This window comes from Pan troglodytes, chromosome 11, assembly GCF_028858775.2.
Source record: "Pan troglodytes isolate AG18354 chromosome 11, NHGRI_mPanTro3-v2.0_pri, whole genome shotgun sequence".
In the NCBI taxonomy this organism is placed as follows: Eukaryota; Metazoa; Chordata; class Mammalia; order Primates; family Hominidae; genus Pan; species Pan troglodytes.
In genome coordinates this window covers 74,533,670-74,550,613 of record NC_072409.2, presented here as the reverse complement: position 1 = coordinate 74,550,613, position 16,944 = coordinate 74,533,670, and the positions used below count along the sequence as shown (strand labels likewise).

The 16,944-nt window shown below is 40.1% G+C and overlaps 1 long non-coding RNA gene across 1 annotated transcript in view; it reads right to left on the bottom strand.

Annotated features, from left to right (window-relative positions):
* The window catches only part of LOC104007906 (uncharacterized), a 31,269-nt gene that overhangs the window by 6,433 nt on the left and 7,892 nt on the right, over positions 1-16,944 (bottom strand). The window contains exons 3-7 of the long non-coding RNA XR_682276.4: positions 12,403-12,823; positions 10,164-10,345; positions 6,232-6,303; positions 5,465-5,770; positions 3,846-4,295 (exon numbers count right to left, since the gene is read on the bottom strand). This is a non-coding gene — a long non-coding RNA (uncharacterized LOC104007906). The remainder of the gene's footprint in view (positions 1-3,845; positions 4,296-5,464; positions 5,771-6,231; positions 6,304-10,163; positions 10,346-12,402; positions 12,824-16,944) is intronic.

The following is a 16,944-nucleotide window of genomic DNA, read 5'->3' as shown; positions in this document are numbered from 1 at the left end:
AAATGTTATCAAACAGAATTGCATGCTAGAGAAATCTTTCTTGAAAGGAAGAGCAGACTGATGCAGCAAACTTCATTGTTATTTTAAGAAGTTGCCACAGCCACCCCAACCTTCAGCAACCACTACCCTGATCTGTCAGCCGCCATCAACACTGAGGCAAGATCCTCCACCAGCAAAAAGATTACAGTCCACTAAAGGCTCAGATGATTGTTAGCCTCATGCATGCATTTTTATGCAGAAGGAAACTAGGAGAATATATTTGTAAGCTTGTGGCAAGGAAGATTTTCTTAAGCCAAATGTGAAAAAAATGAAAGATTGGTAGACTTGCTTCCAAAAACAGAAAAACTTAACCACAAAAGACATAAACCAAGTTTTTAGGACAAGTGAGAAACAGGGAGAAAACATTTATAACATGATGGCCTCCCTCATCACTTCTATTCAAGTCCTAGCTAGAGCAATCAGGCAAGAGAAAGTAATAAAATGCATCCAAATAGGAAGAGAGGACGTCAAACTATCTCTGTTCACAGACAACATGATTCTATACCTAGAAAACCCCCATAGTCTCTGCCCAAAAGCTCCTTCAGCTGATAAACAACTTCAGCAAAGTTGCAGGATATAAAATCAATGTATAAAAATCACTGGCATTCCTGTACACCAACAAGCCAAACCAAGAGCCAAATCAGGAAGGCAATCCCATTCACAATTGCCACATACACACACGCCTGCAAAACAAACAAACAAAAATAAACCTAGGAATACAGCTAACCATAGAGGTGAAAGAGCTCTACCATGAGAATTACAAAACACTGACCAAAGAAATCAGAGAAGACACAAAAAATGAAAAATCCCATGCTCATGGATATGAAGAATCAGTATTATTAAAATGGCTATACTGCCCAAAGCAATTTATAGATTCCGTACTTTCCTATCAGACAAGTCCATTCTTCACAGAACTATTTTAAAGAAAGGCTATTTTAAAACTTATATGGAACCAAAAAAGAGCCCAAATAGCCAAAGCAATCCTAAGCAAAAAGAACAAAGCTGGAGGCATCACATTACCTGACTTCAAACTACGCTACTAGGCTATGGTAACCAAAACAACATGTTACTAGTACAAAAACAGGCACATAGACTAATGGAACAGAATAGAGAGCCCAGAAATAAGCCTCACATCTACAACCATCTGATCTTCGACAAAGCTGACAAAAACAAGCAATGGGGAAAAGACTCTCTATTCAAGTGGGATCTCATTAAACTTAAGAGCTTCTGCACAGCAAAAGAAACTAACAACAAAGTAAACAGACAACCTAAAGAGTGGAAGAAAATATATGCAAACTATGCATCTGATGAAGGTCTAATACCCAGCATCTATAAGGAACTTAAATAAATTTACAAGAGAAAAACAATCCCATTAAAAAGTGGGCAAAGGACATGAACAGACACTTCTCAAAAGAAGACATGCATGCAGCCAAGAAGGATATGAAAAAAGCTCAATATCACTAATTATTAGAGAAATGCAAATCAAAACAATGAGATATCATCTCACACCAGTCAGAATGGCTATTAAAAAGCCAAAAATAACAGATGCTGGAAAGGTTCCAGAGAAAAGGGAACACTTATACACTGTTGGTGGGAGTGTAAATTAGTTCAACCATTGTGGAAAGCAGTATGGTGATTCCTCAAAGAGCTAAAAGCAGCTGATCCAGCAATCCTATTACTGGGTGTATCCCCCGGAATATAAAGCATTCTACCATAAAGGCACATGCATGCAAATGTTCATTGCAGCACTATTAACAAAAGCAAAGACATGGAATCAACCTAAATGCCCATCAGTGACAGATTGGATAAAGAAAATATGGTACATATACATCATGGAATATTATGCATCAATAAAAAACAACAAGATCATGTCTTTTGTGGAAACATGGATGGAGTTGGAGGCTACCATCCTTTGCAAACTAACGCAGGAACAGAAAACCAAATATTGCATATTCTCACTTATAAGTGGGACTTAGTGATAAGAACACATGCACACAAAGAAGGAAACAACAGACACTGGGGTCTACTTGATGGGGGAGGGTGGGAAGGTAGAAGAGGAGCAGAAAAGATAACTATTGGGTACTTGGCTTAACACCGGGGTGATGAAATAGTATATACAACAAACCCCTGTGACACATTTACCTATGTAACAAACCTTCATATGTACCCCCGAACCTAAAATAAACGTTTATTTAAAATAACATGTATAGGTAATCACTGTACAAAGGTCAGAATCACTACCTGAGGCCCGAATATCAGCACAAGATAGTGCCTGAAACAGTCATAAGAAGAGGCCCCATTCCCCCATTCTTTCCGCCCAAGTGGAGGTTTCCAGTTTAGGTAAATAAAGGGATTGTGGCAGGTGGGGGGGAACATGTATAGCAAAAGATTATTATTCCAAAAGTAAGTTAATATTCCAGAATATAAAAGATACAAATGGCTTAGTAAATATATGAAAAATGCTCACTCTTACTCGGAATCAGTGAAACGTACATTGAGAGATCAAATGAATAGCACTTTCTTTACCCATTAGATTATGAAAATTTTTTAGAGGTTTAAAATAGCTGGTAATTTTGAAAATGCTTCCACAAATGTTCAAAGTGGAATGAAGAATTTTGTTGCAGTATTATTTGTAATAATAAAAAGTCAAACAATATGTATGTCTGTAAAGAAAGGAATAGTTAAATAAACTTCAAATATCAACATAACGGAATCTCAAATAGCAATTTTTAGGTAGATTTAGACCCTGCTAAACATGGAAAGTTCTCCAAATGTACACTTAAGTGAAAAAAGTAACTTACAGAATACTATATACAGCATGATAATTTGTGCATATATATATATATGATTCTACATGAGCATTCAAACGTAAATGTGTAGAAAATTAAATATCTCAAAGGATACACACCAAACCAATAGATACAGTGTTTCTTTCTTTTTTTTTTTTTTTTTTTTTTTTTTGCCAAAGAGAGAAGTGAAATGACCTCACAGGAGGAAAGGTTAAAAAGGAGATATCTTCTTTATATAATTTATACCCCTTGACTTTTTATAAGAATGTATAAGGTATTACATGTACAAATAAAAAGTATACGTTGACATTTTTTAGGAAGTGCAAAGGAATATAACTTGCATGCATATTTTCAAAAGACAAAAGGCAGATTGGGAAAAATATTTGTAACATAAATTAAAAATGGGATTAATACTGTTCATACGCAAATAATACCTATACATCAATTTTAAAAAGAAGCCCAATAAAAACATTTAAAAAAAGAAGAAAAAGAAATCAGTAGGCTGGGTGCGGTGGCTCATGCCTATAATCCCAGCACTTTGGGAGGCTGAAGCAGGTGGAACACCTGAGGTCAGGAGTTCAAGACCAGCCTGACCAACATGGTGAAACCCTGTCTCTACTAAGAATACAAAAAATTAGCTGGGCATGGTAGCAGGTGCCTGTAATCCCAGCTACGCAGGAGGATGACACAGGAGAATCGCTTGAACCCAGGAGGCAAACATTGCAGTGAGCTGAGATCGCACCACTGCACTCTAGCCTGGACAACAAGAGTGAAACTCCGTCTCGAAAAAAAGGAAGGAAGGAAGAGAGTGAGGGAGGGTGGGAGGGAGGGAGAATTAGTAATAGAGTGGCACAGAAAAACTCACAAGAGAATAACTATAACCAAAAAGGGGCAGGGAAATGGGAAAAAAAAGAATCACTGTAAATGGCAAATAAGTGTAGTATATTTAAAAAAAAAAAGTCTTATGAGTGATAAGAAAAAAGACTTATAGGGTTAAATTTCCCCAGACCAAATTACCCAAAGGTAATGAAGTTTAAAATGATGAGAAGCCACCAAGCATCCCATAGGAGCAGATGACAAATCAGGACCATCAGGAAATGTTTAAAAAAATGATCTTCCAAGAAATTAGGATTTATGGAGAAGAGGTGAGAAGCAGCAGCCAGGAGCAGCTTCAGAAAGAAGATGTCAGAGAGAGTAGGGGTAAACGAGATAAACTCTTCTGTGTGTTAGCTATATTCTTGGCTCCATTTTGTTGATTCTATTCTTGTTTTCCTTTCTTATTTCACTCCGGTTTTCATAGGCCATTTTGTTGTATTTTATTCATCTTGTAAACTGCCTTTCATGTCTGGAACATTTTTGAGAACAGATCATCAAATGAATGGATGATTTATTCATCAAATGGTCAAATGAATGAATGGTTGAATATATTGTGACTGTTTTCAAGAAAAGAAAGGTCCTTGAAGTAATCTAGAAGGATGAGAATACCAGACATTCTGAGTAAAATCTACTTTAGAATCACTGCACAATAACCTAGGCCTCAGATTCCCAGAGAAGGGGATGTATGAGGATTAAGTGTTATACCAAGCACTTAAAGGAGTGCTGGTCCTATGTCAGCAGAACTCATAGCACTGTTAAAATACATAGTATACCAAAATATTATTATAAGGGAGGTTTTATTATTTATTTTATAAGGATAGGCTACCTGCTATAGCAAATGAAAAAAAATGTATAATGGCCCAGATTCAATAGAAGTTTATTTCTTGCTCATGGAAACAGTACTGAGCAAGTGAATAACTTGGCAGAATAGTGATTCAGGGAACTCAAGCTCATAGAGTCATAACATCCTCAACAAGTGGCTTCCAAGGTTGCCCTGGGAATCGCAACATTCCAACCAGCCATTAGGAGAAAAAAGCAAGGTACATGTGGGAGGTTTTTATGAACCAAGCTGGAAGTAGTATGTATCAATTTTGAATAAAACTCAGGCATGTGACCAAACCTAACTGTACAAAGGGCACATAGTCTAGCCCAGAATGAAGAGGAGAACAAGGACTCGGGTGAGTCCCTAGTCTTTCCTGCCATACACCTAAAGTGAGACTTAAATAAGGGACCTCAATAAATTCTAAGCTCCATCCTGTGATTCTCCTTCTCAGGAACCTGGGAAAATGTACCAAACACCTCTTCAAGAATTACTTCGGTGGTTGGGCACAGTGACTCACGCCTGTAATCCCAGCACTTTGGGAGGCTGAGATGGGTGGATCACCTGAGGTTGGGAGTTTGAGACCAGCCTGACCAATATGGTGAAACCTCGTCTCTACTAAAAATACAAAAAAAATTAGCCGGGTGTGGTGGCATGTGTCTGTAATCCCAGCTACCTGGGAGGCTGAGGCAGGAGAATCGTTTGAACCAGGGAGGTGGAGGTTGCAGTGAGCCAAGATCATGCCACTGCACTCCAGCTTGGGCAACAGAGTGAGACTCTGTCTCACCAAAAAAATAAATAATAATAAAATAAAATAAAATTCCTTTGGTAATAAATTCCAGATGAGAATTCCATCTCCCAAAACTCCACTATTAGAGGCTTTTTCAGAGAAGTCTCCTATTCCAATATAGAAGAAGGAAAGGGAGGAAAAAAAGCTTACCCCTGCAGTATATTTTAAGAGAGTCACTGCGGTCTTCAGGGGAAATCAGAGATGAAAGGTTGACTGTGCTTGTAAATAGGGAAGATTTTTCTGTGTGGCCTTGTGCATTGTTGGAGAGAATGTCATGCTGATGTCAATCTTTGTTAAGCCACTGATCAATCCTTTGCAGAGGCACATTTTTTAAAAATATTACTTCTATTGTTCACTGTGCCTTGCTCTGGTAAGGCTATTTCCACTCTGAGTAGGAGATAAAAGAACAGCTGCACCACATCTCTTAACCATGAAACTTACCAGGCACCCATTTTGCTAAAAAGAAAAAATCAATTTTTAGTTTTACAAGGGAGAAATAAAGCCCATTTAAAAGAAAATGTTTAGAATGTCTATTTGAATGCAAATTGAACTACAGCATTTACATGTGTCAATTAAAGTCCCTCCAAGAATTTTCTTAAAATATTACCATTTGCTCATGTGAACTTTTTATTTTAAAGAAAGAGACTCACAATTAAAAATTGTTCTGAATATCATGGCAGTTGCTATAAAAAGGTAGCTCATTATTAGCTCTGGTAACGTTTGACTTGAGGGACTAATTTATTTTCAGCATGAAAAACATGATGGCTCCTTTACCCATCCAAGAAAGGTCAAGACTTTCAACTCAATGTGACCTCCCGTGATTTTATCCTGCTTCCACCCACCCCAGACAGAAGAGCCAAGTTGAGCAGTGATTGCCTGCCACCCACAACACAATCTAAGAATATTAAAGAACTAACATTTGCTGAGGACCTACAGTGATGCCAATCATTTTCTTCTTCGGCTTATGTCTGTCAGCTTCCACAGTTACCCTACAGAGAGGGAAATGGGTAAACATTATTGTTCGATTCTACAGATGAGGAAACAGGCTCAAAAGAATACCAATTTACCCTCAGCCTTACAATGAGTAAATTGTTAAGTTCACAATTCAAAGCCAAGTGGATGTTATTCCAAAACCCACAGCCCTCATTGCTCTTCCAAGCTAGCTCACATATGTCCAGGTCAGCTAGGCTCTTCCTAGTCAGATGCTCTTTCCTGCCTTCATGGAGGCCAAGTGCTCTTGGGGTTGTACTGCAAGTAGTGGGTCCTTTTCAGTGGAGTGACTTTTGTAGGAAAGAAAAAACAGCAACAACTGACCCTGCAAAGAAACTCTACCTAAAAACCGACATCATGTAATTTGCCTGGCCAGCCCTTTAAGGCTGTCCATCCCCTCTTCCAATCAGGAAAAGTTCCCGTGTTATTTTATTATACCCAGATGGATATGATTGGCCTTACTAGATGTACAAGACAGTATGAGAGGATTCAAGGAAAGTCTGCCTACTCACACCCACCACTTACCTCTCCCCAAAAGCTTCCTACATCTGCTCACTGATCCCAGAAATTACTTTAACAGACGATCAAGCCTTTAGTTCACAATTAGAGAGAATGATAGTAGAAGGGATATGAGGTAAGGGAGGCCAGTTACCTTAAATTCACACAAAAACTGCACCAGACAATAGCAAATCTTTTTGTATACAATTCTGACATAAGAAGAGGAACATTGACAAATAACACAACAGCATGCTGCTGCCGTTGATTTTTATCTAGACCATGACAGACATCACTAATGGAACCCAGCCCAATTTCCCTCTGAGCTTAGACACAACAATCACCTCAACATAGCACTCTAATCATAGTTGATACATATGATTAGACCCAATATACCCATTCCAGGAATAAAGGGATGCAGGAATCCTTCTGCATGAGGAAGTGCATAAAGTGTCATGAGGTTGGCAAAGGCTGTGGAAGGAAAAGGGTGTGTTCTCCATGGTGCATTTAACCAACTTCCCAATTTTGTTTGGGATCAGTAACCCAAGATTCACAACACTGCTCACAGAAGGCATCATTGGCAGGTAAATTGTAAGAGTGCAAATGCTGGTGGGGAAGGGTAAGTGTTGCCTCCTTCCTGAGCTGCTTCTGTAACAGCCCAGCTACCATTACCATTGGAATAAAACCAATAGGTCACAAGTATTCATATGTTTACCACAAAGACTGCTGTGATCGTAAATTACCTACCTTGGAACCTCAAAGACAAAACTAAAGAGTTACATATAAGACTGCCAGTTCCAGCCCAGCGTGGTGGCTCATGCCTATAATCCTAGCACTTTGGGAGGCTGAGGCGGGTGGATCACAAGGTCAGGAGATCGAGACCATCCTGGCTAACATAGTGAAACCCCGTCTCTACTAAAAATACAAAAAAAATTAGCCAGGCTTGGTGGTGGGCGCCTCCCAGCTACTCGGGAGGCTAAGGCAGGAGAATGGCGTGAACCTGGGAGGCGGAGCTTGCAGTGAGCTGAGATCACGCCACTGCACTCCAGCCTGGGCGACAGAGCAAAACTCCATCTCAAAAAAAAAAAAAAAGTGCCAGTTCCAGGTAAAATTGAATAAGCCCACTCTACTCTGTCTCACCCACTCGATAAAAATATAAAACCTGGAAATAATGCCTGGAGAAGCTATTTGAGGAATCAGAAAAGTAAATAGTAGACCAGTGGGAGGACGGGTAGATGAGTTCCTGTTTTTCCACGAGTATCACTCAGCCTTGACACAAGGCAAGCCAAAACCCAGAAGTAGGTACCAGGAAATAAACGCAGACAACTCCAGGAGAAGCCTTCAAATTTTGGATAAGAATGGTACAGGAGACTCCTAATACTCAGACAAAGTGGGAGAAAGCTCCCATTTTACTTTCTTTTTTAAAAATTTTTTTTCCAAGCCAAACTGTATCCAGCTTTATTAAAGATACTTTTCATAAATAATCATGGTATTTCAGGCAGGATGGGAGCAGACAATCATTAACAATATACAACAATTTTCAAACTCCCTTCTTCCATGGACTACCAAAAGTTGGAAACCCACTATAAAACCCAATGAATTAGCGGGGCAGTAGTAGTGTGCACCTGTAATCCCAGCTACCCAGGAGGCTGAGGCAGGAGGATCACTCGAGCCTGGGAGGCAGAGGTCAAGATCGCACCACTGCACTCCAGTCTGGGTGACAGAGTGAGACCCTCAAAAAAAAACAAAAAAAACAATGAAGTCTTCATCTGATGCTCTGAACAGAGAAACTTTAGAGGTTTAGAGTGAGGATTGACATTTCACATTTAGCATGTTGTTTAAAAACTTTTCACAAGCCAATCCTGGCTTTCAGGAAGTGAAATGAAAACGGCAGAATTTATCCGAAGATCCAGTCTAGAAATGGAACCCCTGCTCTTTTGAGGGGTGCCATCTCAGTGGCATCACTGGAAAGTCCAGATTGCCTGACACACTGGTAACCAATTATTTGGGGTCAGGTCCCAACAGATGTCTGGGTTTGAGGGAGTTAAGTCTATGCTGAAAGGTGGAAAGGGAGAAGAGGACATAAAAACGAATTTGTTTTTCATACCACTAGGCTTTTGTGCCAAGGTGGCCATGTGTGTCAAAGTCAGGAAATCCCTCCCTTGGGAGCCAAGAGGAAGTCTCTCAAAGCAGGCGCCTGTAGTCCCAGCTACCCGGGAGGCTGAGGCAGGAGAATGGCGTGAACCCAGGAGGCAGAGCTTGCAGTGAGCTGAGATCACGCCACTGCACTTCAGCCTGGGCGACAGAGAAAGACTCTGTCTCAAAAAAAAAAACAAAACAAAAAAAAAAATACAAAAAAACAGAACGGAAAAGTGTTCTCCCCCCATCAATCCAGCTTCAGAGACATTCCATGAGTGACACATGCCCCATCCCCCAAAAACAACAAGGAAATGTTCTGTGTGCTAACAACATAGCTTAAGAAAAAAAAAAGTAAAACAAAATTCTGCGCTTTTATAAAACTTGATTTTAAAAAATAGTATTTCAAACTGTACAGTCACCAGAAGTACACAGTAATCAAAAATGCAGACACTTCACTTGGCATCTCCAGTGCCTTCAGCTTTCTGGGCCTGCTCTGTTTGGCATCTCCATTTTCTGCAGGCTTATTCCCCTCCTTGCCAGCATCAGCTTTTCCTTTTTTCCCTTTGGGTATCTTTTCTCCCTTTTTTGCAGGGGCCTTTTTAGGCTTGGGCTCTGGCTTTGGAGGAGCAGGTTTAGCAGAGACAACCTCACAGATCTTCTCTGTGGTTTGTCCTTCACCTTGGCTTTGTCTCCTTTAGCACCCCCTTCAGCCTTCCTCTTGGGCATGGTGGTGGTGGGACATAGGCGGTATGCCGGCTTTGGTCAGTCTGGGGATTGTTGCCGCCTCTTCTTCTTCTTCCTTTTTTTTTTTAATTTTTATTTTTGTTGGCACATACTAGGTGTACATATTTATGGGGTACATCAGATATTTTGCTACAGGCATATAATGCATAATAATCACATCATGGAAAACGGGGTATCCATTTCCTCAAGGATTTATCCTTTGTGTTAAAGACAATCCAATTATACTCTTTTCGTTATTTTTAAATGTGCAATTGAATTATTTCGACGATAGTCATCTTGTGCTACAAAATACTAGGTATTATTCATTCATTCTTTCAGAGTACTTTTTCTATCCATTAGCCATCCCCACTTGCCCCCAATCCCTCACTACCCTTCCCAGCCTCTGGTCACCATCCTTCTACTCTCCATCTCCATATGTTCAATTGTTTGGTTTTTAGATCCCACAAATAAGTGAGAACATGCAATGTTTGTCTTTCTATACCTGGCTTATTTCACTTAGCATAACGACCTCCAGTTGCATCCATGTGGTTGCAAATGACAGAATCTCATTCTTTTTAATGGCTGAATAGTACTCCATTGTGTATATGTACCACATTTTCTTTATCCATTCATCTGTTGATGGAAACTTAGGTTGCTTTCAAATCTTGGCTATTGTGAACAGTGCTGCAACAAACATGGAATTGCAGATATATCTTTGATATACTGATTTCCTTTCTTTTGGGTATACACTTCTGGTATACACCCAGCAGTGGGATTGCTGGATTATATCGTAGCTCAACTTTTAGTTTTTTGAGGAACCTCCAACTTTTCCACAGAGACTATACTAGTTTACATTCCCACCAACAGTGTATGAGGGTTCCCTTTTCTCCACATCCTCTCTAGCATTTGTTATCGCCTGTATTTTGGCTATAAGCCATCTTAACAGAGATAAGATGATATCTCATTGTGGCTTGATTTGCGTTTTTTGATGATCAGTGATGTTGAGCACCTTTTCATATATCTATTTGTCATTTGTATGTCCTCTTTTGAGAAATGTCTATTGAGATCCTTTGCCCATTTTTTAAATGGGTATTAGATTTTTTCCTATAGAGTTGTTTGAGCTTCTTATATATTCTGGTTATTAACCCCCTGTCAGATGAGTAATTTGCAAATATATTCTCCCATTCTGTGGGTTGTCTCTTCATTTTGTTGATTGTTTCCTTCACTGTGCAGAAGCTGGGATCTCATTTGTCCATTTCTATTTTGGTTGCCTGTGCTTGTGGGATATTTCTCATGAAATCTTTATCCAGACCGATGTCTTGGAGAGTTTCCCCAGTGTTTTCTTTTAGCAGTTTCAGTTTCAGGTTTAACTCTTTAATCCATTTTGATAAGCCTTTAATCCATTTTGATTTGATTATTTGATTGGAATCAAAAACCTTAGAAATTTGCCTGATGTTCTATTCTACTGCAGCCAAGCTGGCACTTAAACCATAATATAAAGTCCTCCCAATCTCCCTCCTCTTTTCCATAGCAGAGGAGCCTCTCCCTGTAGCCACCACCATCAAGTTTCATTCTGCCAGGCCACCGCCGATGTTCACTTAAAACCCAAGGATTCTGCAGTCAGCTTGTGGTGAATGCTGCCAGGCCTGGGACTCACCCTTCAGGGAAGTGGGTTCCCCTCTGCTCCAGGGCAGGTCCAGAAATGCTGTCCAAGAGCCTAGGCCTGGATTCGGGGACCCCAAGAGCCCACTTGGTGCTCTACCTCACTGTGGCTGGTACCTAAGGTGTAAGACAAAGTCCCTTCACTTTTCCCTCTGCTTTTCTCAAACCAAAGGGGTCTTTCATCATAGCCACTACAGCTAGGAATGTGCTGGGTCACACCTGAAGTCAGCACATCTAGAGCCCAAGGCCCACAGCGTACTACCTGGGTATCACTGCTGGTTATTCAGGGCCCAGTTGCTCTTTGGTCAGGAGGTAATAAATCCTGCTAGGACTGGGTCCTTCCTTCAAGGCAACAGGTTCCCTTTTGGCCCAGGGTGTGTCTAGAAATGTAATCCAGGAGCTAGGGCCTGGAACAGGGCCCTCATAGCTCTGCCCAGTGCCCTCTCCTACTATGGCTGAACTGCTATCCAAGATGCAAGACAAAGTCCTCTTTATTCTTCACTCTCCACCCCTTAAGCAGAAGGAAGGAGACAATGTCATTGCTACAAGCTGCACTGCCTGGTGTTAGGGGAGGGACAGTGCAAGCGCTCCTTTAGCTGCCCTGACTGGTGTCTTCCTAGGTCACGTGCCACTTTAGTCCTGTGGCTCTGAGCCCAACCCAGCACTAGGAGTTGCCTAGGATTTGCAGTTCTTGTGTCCTAGATTGTCTTTCAAGTTTACCTATGACCCCAGAGCACTTTGGGCCCCAGTGGCAAAGCGTGCCAAGAAATTTTAGGTCCAACCAATGGGATGAGTGGTTCCCCTCTGGCTAGGTCTGATCCAAGTTCTCCCTCGGTGCACCGGCACTGGCTGAGCGCAGCACGGCTTTACTCTCTGCTATGACAAGACAGTACTGAGTTCAATGTAAAGTCCCCCAGTCACTGCTGTCCCTCCTCCAATGGCACAGACTCTCCACACTACAAGGCTGCTGCCAGGGGATGGGAGAGGCGTGGCATCAGCATTTCAAGATTTTCTCTCCTGCCCTCCTCAATGTCTCTTTCAATGATATGAAGTTAAAGACAGGTACTATGATTGCTCACCTGATTTTTGGTTCTTATGATGGTGCTTTTCTGTGTGCAGATAGTTTTTAAAATTTGGGTTCCTGTGGGTAGTAGGAAGGATGTAGGCTTGTAGTCCACCATTTTTCTCCACCCGCCTATTTTTTTTTTTCTTTTACAATCTCCACGCTATCATGTCCTGGCCACCAGGAAATCCTCCACTGGTGGCAGTAGTGGCGTTAATGGCAGCAACAGCAGCAGCAGCAGGGTCCACAGGCACCTAAAACTTTGTAGAATGGAAACTTTCTTCTCTCCTCAGAGAAGCTGTGGTCCCAAGAGGATGGATCAACTCAAACAGGAGTTGATTTTTTTCTTCTATTTCCTCCTACTGCTTAGCCCCAGATGCGGGTGCAATTATGAGACTTCTGTGGCAAACTATGATCACAAAATTCCAGCTTTCTGCCTAAAAAGACAAAAATAGGGCCAGTGAACTGGAAAGGACCACAAAGATCATAGAAAGGAAGGAGATCAGGAAAGTGACCACATGACATTGTTTATGAGCTCATGGACTCACTCTCAAACTACACATGTGGGATATCATAGACTTGAGAACTAAACTATAGGATAGACCACTGCTCAGGTCCCAGATTGACCAATGGATGGTGCACACATGAGACAGATTCAAATAGCACTTCAAAACCTTTGAAAGCAGAACTGACATTGAAACCATAACCCACAGAAGAAAGGTCAGAACTTACAGCCTGTATCCAAATGAGTGAATTGCCTACTAAAGCAAGAAGACCAACATTATCCATAGGATTTAAACAAGACCTGGAGTCTCATAACATATTATCATATTATTCAAAATTTCCAGGATATAATCCAAAAGTAATAAGCATATAAAGAATCAGGAAAATCTCAACTTAAGTAACAAAACATGATTAACAGACACAAACATCAAGATTACACACATATTGCAAGTATCTGAGAGAGATTATAATGCAGCTAATGCAAAAGTGCTCCAAGAAGTATGGCAAACACTCTTAAAGCAAACAGAAAGATAGAAAATCTCAGCAAAAAAAAATAGAAAATAGAAAGAAGAACCAAATAGAAATTTTGGGGCTAATAAATACAATAGCCAAAATTTTAAAACTCACTGAAAGAGCTTAATAGCAAATAAAGATGACAGATGAATGCATCAGTGAACTTGAAGATAGATCAATAGAAATTGTTCAACAATAGAAAGAAAAAAAATTAAAAATATAATTGAGTGGAGCCTCTGTGACCTAAGGTGCTATACCAAAAAGCCTAACATCTGTGTTATAGGAATCTCATCAGGAAAGGAAAAAGGGTGTGGGGCTAAAAAAATATTTAAAGAAATAACAGCTAAAAATTTACTACCTTTGGTGAAAGACGTAAAACATAAAACTTACAGATTTGAGAACCAGTAAGCCCCAGCCCCAAAAGAAATACATGCCCAAATACATCATAATCGAATTGCTGAAAACAAAACACTAGGCCAGGCGGGATGGCTCACACCTATAATGCCAGCACTTTGGGAGGCTGAGGCGGGTGGATCACCTGAGGTCAGGAGTTCGAGACCAGCCTGGCCAACATGGCAAAACTCTATCTCTACTAAAAATACAAAAATTAGCTGGGCGTGGTGGCATGCACCTGTAGTCCCAGCTTCTTGGGAGGCTGAAGCAGGAGAATCACTTGAACCCGAACCCGGGAGGCAGAGGTTGCATTGAGCCAAGATTGCACCACTGCACTCCAGCCGTCAAAAAAAAAAAAAAAAAAAACCTAAAGACAAGGACAACAGTGCATTACTTATAGGTGAATAATGATTCAAATAATTCCAGATTTCTCACTGGAAACCATGGAGGCCAGAAGTAAAATGACATTTTTTTTTTTTTGAGAGGGAGTCTCCCTCTGTTGCCCAGGCTGGAGTGCAGTGGTGCAATCTCAGCTCACTGCAAGCTCCGCCTCCTGGGTTCACGCCATTCTCCTGCCTTAGCCTCCCAAGTAGCTGGGACTACAGGCGCCCGCCACCACGCCCGGCTAATTTTTTTTGTGTGTATTTTTAGTAAAGACGGGGTTTCACCGTGTCAGCCAGGATGGTCTCGATCTCCTGACCTCGTGATCCACCCACCTCGGCCTCCCAAAGTGCTGGGATTATAGGCGTGAGCCACCGCACCCGGCCCAGTAAAATGACATTTTTTACAGTGCTGAAAGAAAATAGTTGTCAACACAGAGTGAAATATCCAGTGAAAATATCCTTCAGAAATGACAGGTTTTTTAAAAAATAAATAAATAAATAAAGGACATCTCAGGCAAGAAAAACCATGAGAATTTACTGTCAACAGACCTACTCTAAAAGAAGTGCTAAAAGAAATTCTTTAGACAGAAGGAAAATGATACCACAAGGAAATGTGGAAGATTAAGAATGAAGAAAGAGCAACAGAAATGTTAAATATCTGGTTAAGTATAATAGACAAATCTCCTCTTGAGGTCTTTAAAATATGTGTGACAACCAAAAGCAAAAGTTACAACAATATCTGATGAGGTTTTTATTGTATGTAAATGTATTAGATAAGACAACTATGACATAGATTGTGGAAAATAAAGAGATGCATATGGTGGCAAGATTCTACATTTCACTTTGTGCCGGGGTCCCTACAACCACACTCAGGTTCACTGATTTGCTAGAAAGATTCACAGAACTCAGAAAAGCTGTTAATGATCATGGTTACGGCTTATTACAGCAAAAGGATACAGATAAAATCAGCAAAGGTAAAAAATGCATGGGGCAGAGTTCAGGAGAAACCAAGAGCAAGCTTCCAGTTGTCTTCTTAATTTTCCCCACAATGATGTGTGAAAACACATATGGCTGACTGCCAACCAGTGCCAGGATTTGGTGTCCAGGATTTGTTTTGGGGGTTGGCCACATAGGCATGAAACATCCATATGACAAACCTTACTCAGTCTCCAGCTTCTACAGAGGTCAAACGGATACAACATGGACAAGGCCCCAGTCATAAATCACATTGTTGGCATAAACTATCTGGCAAGGCCCAAGGCCCAGGTATACAAAGATACTTCTATCAAACAGGATATTCAAAGGGCTTAGAGATTACCTCCCAGAAGCTGGTCAAAGGCCAGTCCTTTTTTGGGAATGTTCAGGCCTTGAACATTCCAAGCCTGCTGAATTAATCCTTTACTGAACATACTTGAAGAGGTATAATATTGATTCTAAGTAGAATGTAATGAGTTACGTTATTATATATTATTATGATGTTATTATAATCCCTAGATCAACTACTAAAAAGAAATACCAAAAAACGGTCAAAGACAAAATGAACAAATTAAATAGAATACTAAAATTTGTTCAACTATCCCCAGAAAAGAAGCTGAAAGGGAAATAGAGAAATAAAAATCAGAGGAAAAACAGAACACATATAATAAAATGGTAGGTTCAAATTTAGATATTTCAATAATTACATGTAAATGCTAAATTAAGTGTAAATGTTCTAACTATATCAATTAAAAGACAGAGATCAGAATGGATATAAATGGATTTAGAAGTCAATAAAAACATGAGATCACATGTTGCCTACAAGAAATGCACCACAAATATAAAGATATAGGTATGTTAAGTAAAATAATGGAAAGAATATACCATTCAAACACGAATTAAAAGAAAGCTGGCATGGCGTTATTAGTAACAGACAAAGTAAATGTTAGAGCCAGGGATAAAGAGACATTATACAATGATAAAAGGGTCAGTTCATCAAAAACACATAACAATCCTAAATGTGTATGCACCTAACAACAAAGCAGGCTGGACGCAGTGGCTCACACCTATAATCCTAGCACTTTGGGAAGCCAAGGTGGGCAGATCACCTGAGCTCAGGAGTTTGAGACAACCCTGGGCAACGTGACAAAACCCCATCTCCATGAAAAATACAAAAATTAGCCAGGCGTGGTGGTGCACACCTGTAGTCTCAGCTACTTGGGGGGCTAAGGGCAGGAGGATCACTTGAGCCTGGGAAGTTGAGGCTGCAGTGAGCTGTGTTCACACCACTGCACTCCAGCCTGGGTGACAAAGTGAGACCTTGTCACAAAACAAACAAACGAACAAGTAAAAAACATAAAGCTTCATGAACTAAAAAGTGAGAGAACTAAAAGAAGAAATAGATACATCCAAAATTATAATTGGAGACTTCTATACTTCTCTCTCGCTAAACAACAGAACTAGTAGATATAAAATTAGCAAGGATATAGAACAGAACAATACTATCAACCAACTAAATCTAATTTCATTATAGGACATTTCATTCGACAGGTAGATTGTACATTTTTTTCAGATACTTATGAAACATTCACCAAGACAGAGTGTATCCTATAGATTTCAAAGAGTTGAATCATGCAAAGTATGTTCCCTGACTGTAATGGAATTAAACTAGAAATCAATAATAGGAAGATAACAGGAAAATCTACAAAACACTTGGAAATTAAACAATATACTTCTAAATAATCCATGGGTCAAAGCGGAGTTATCAAGGGAAATTAGAAAATATTTTT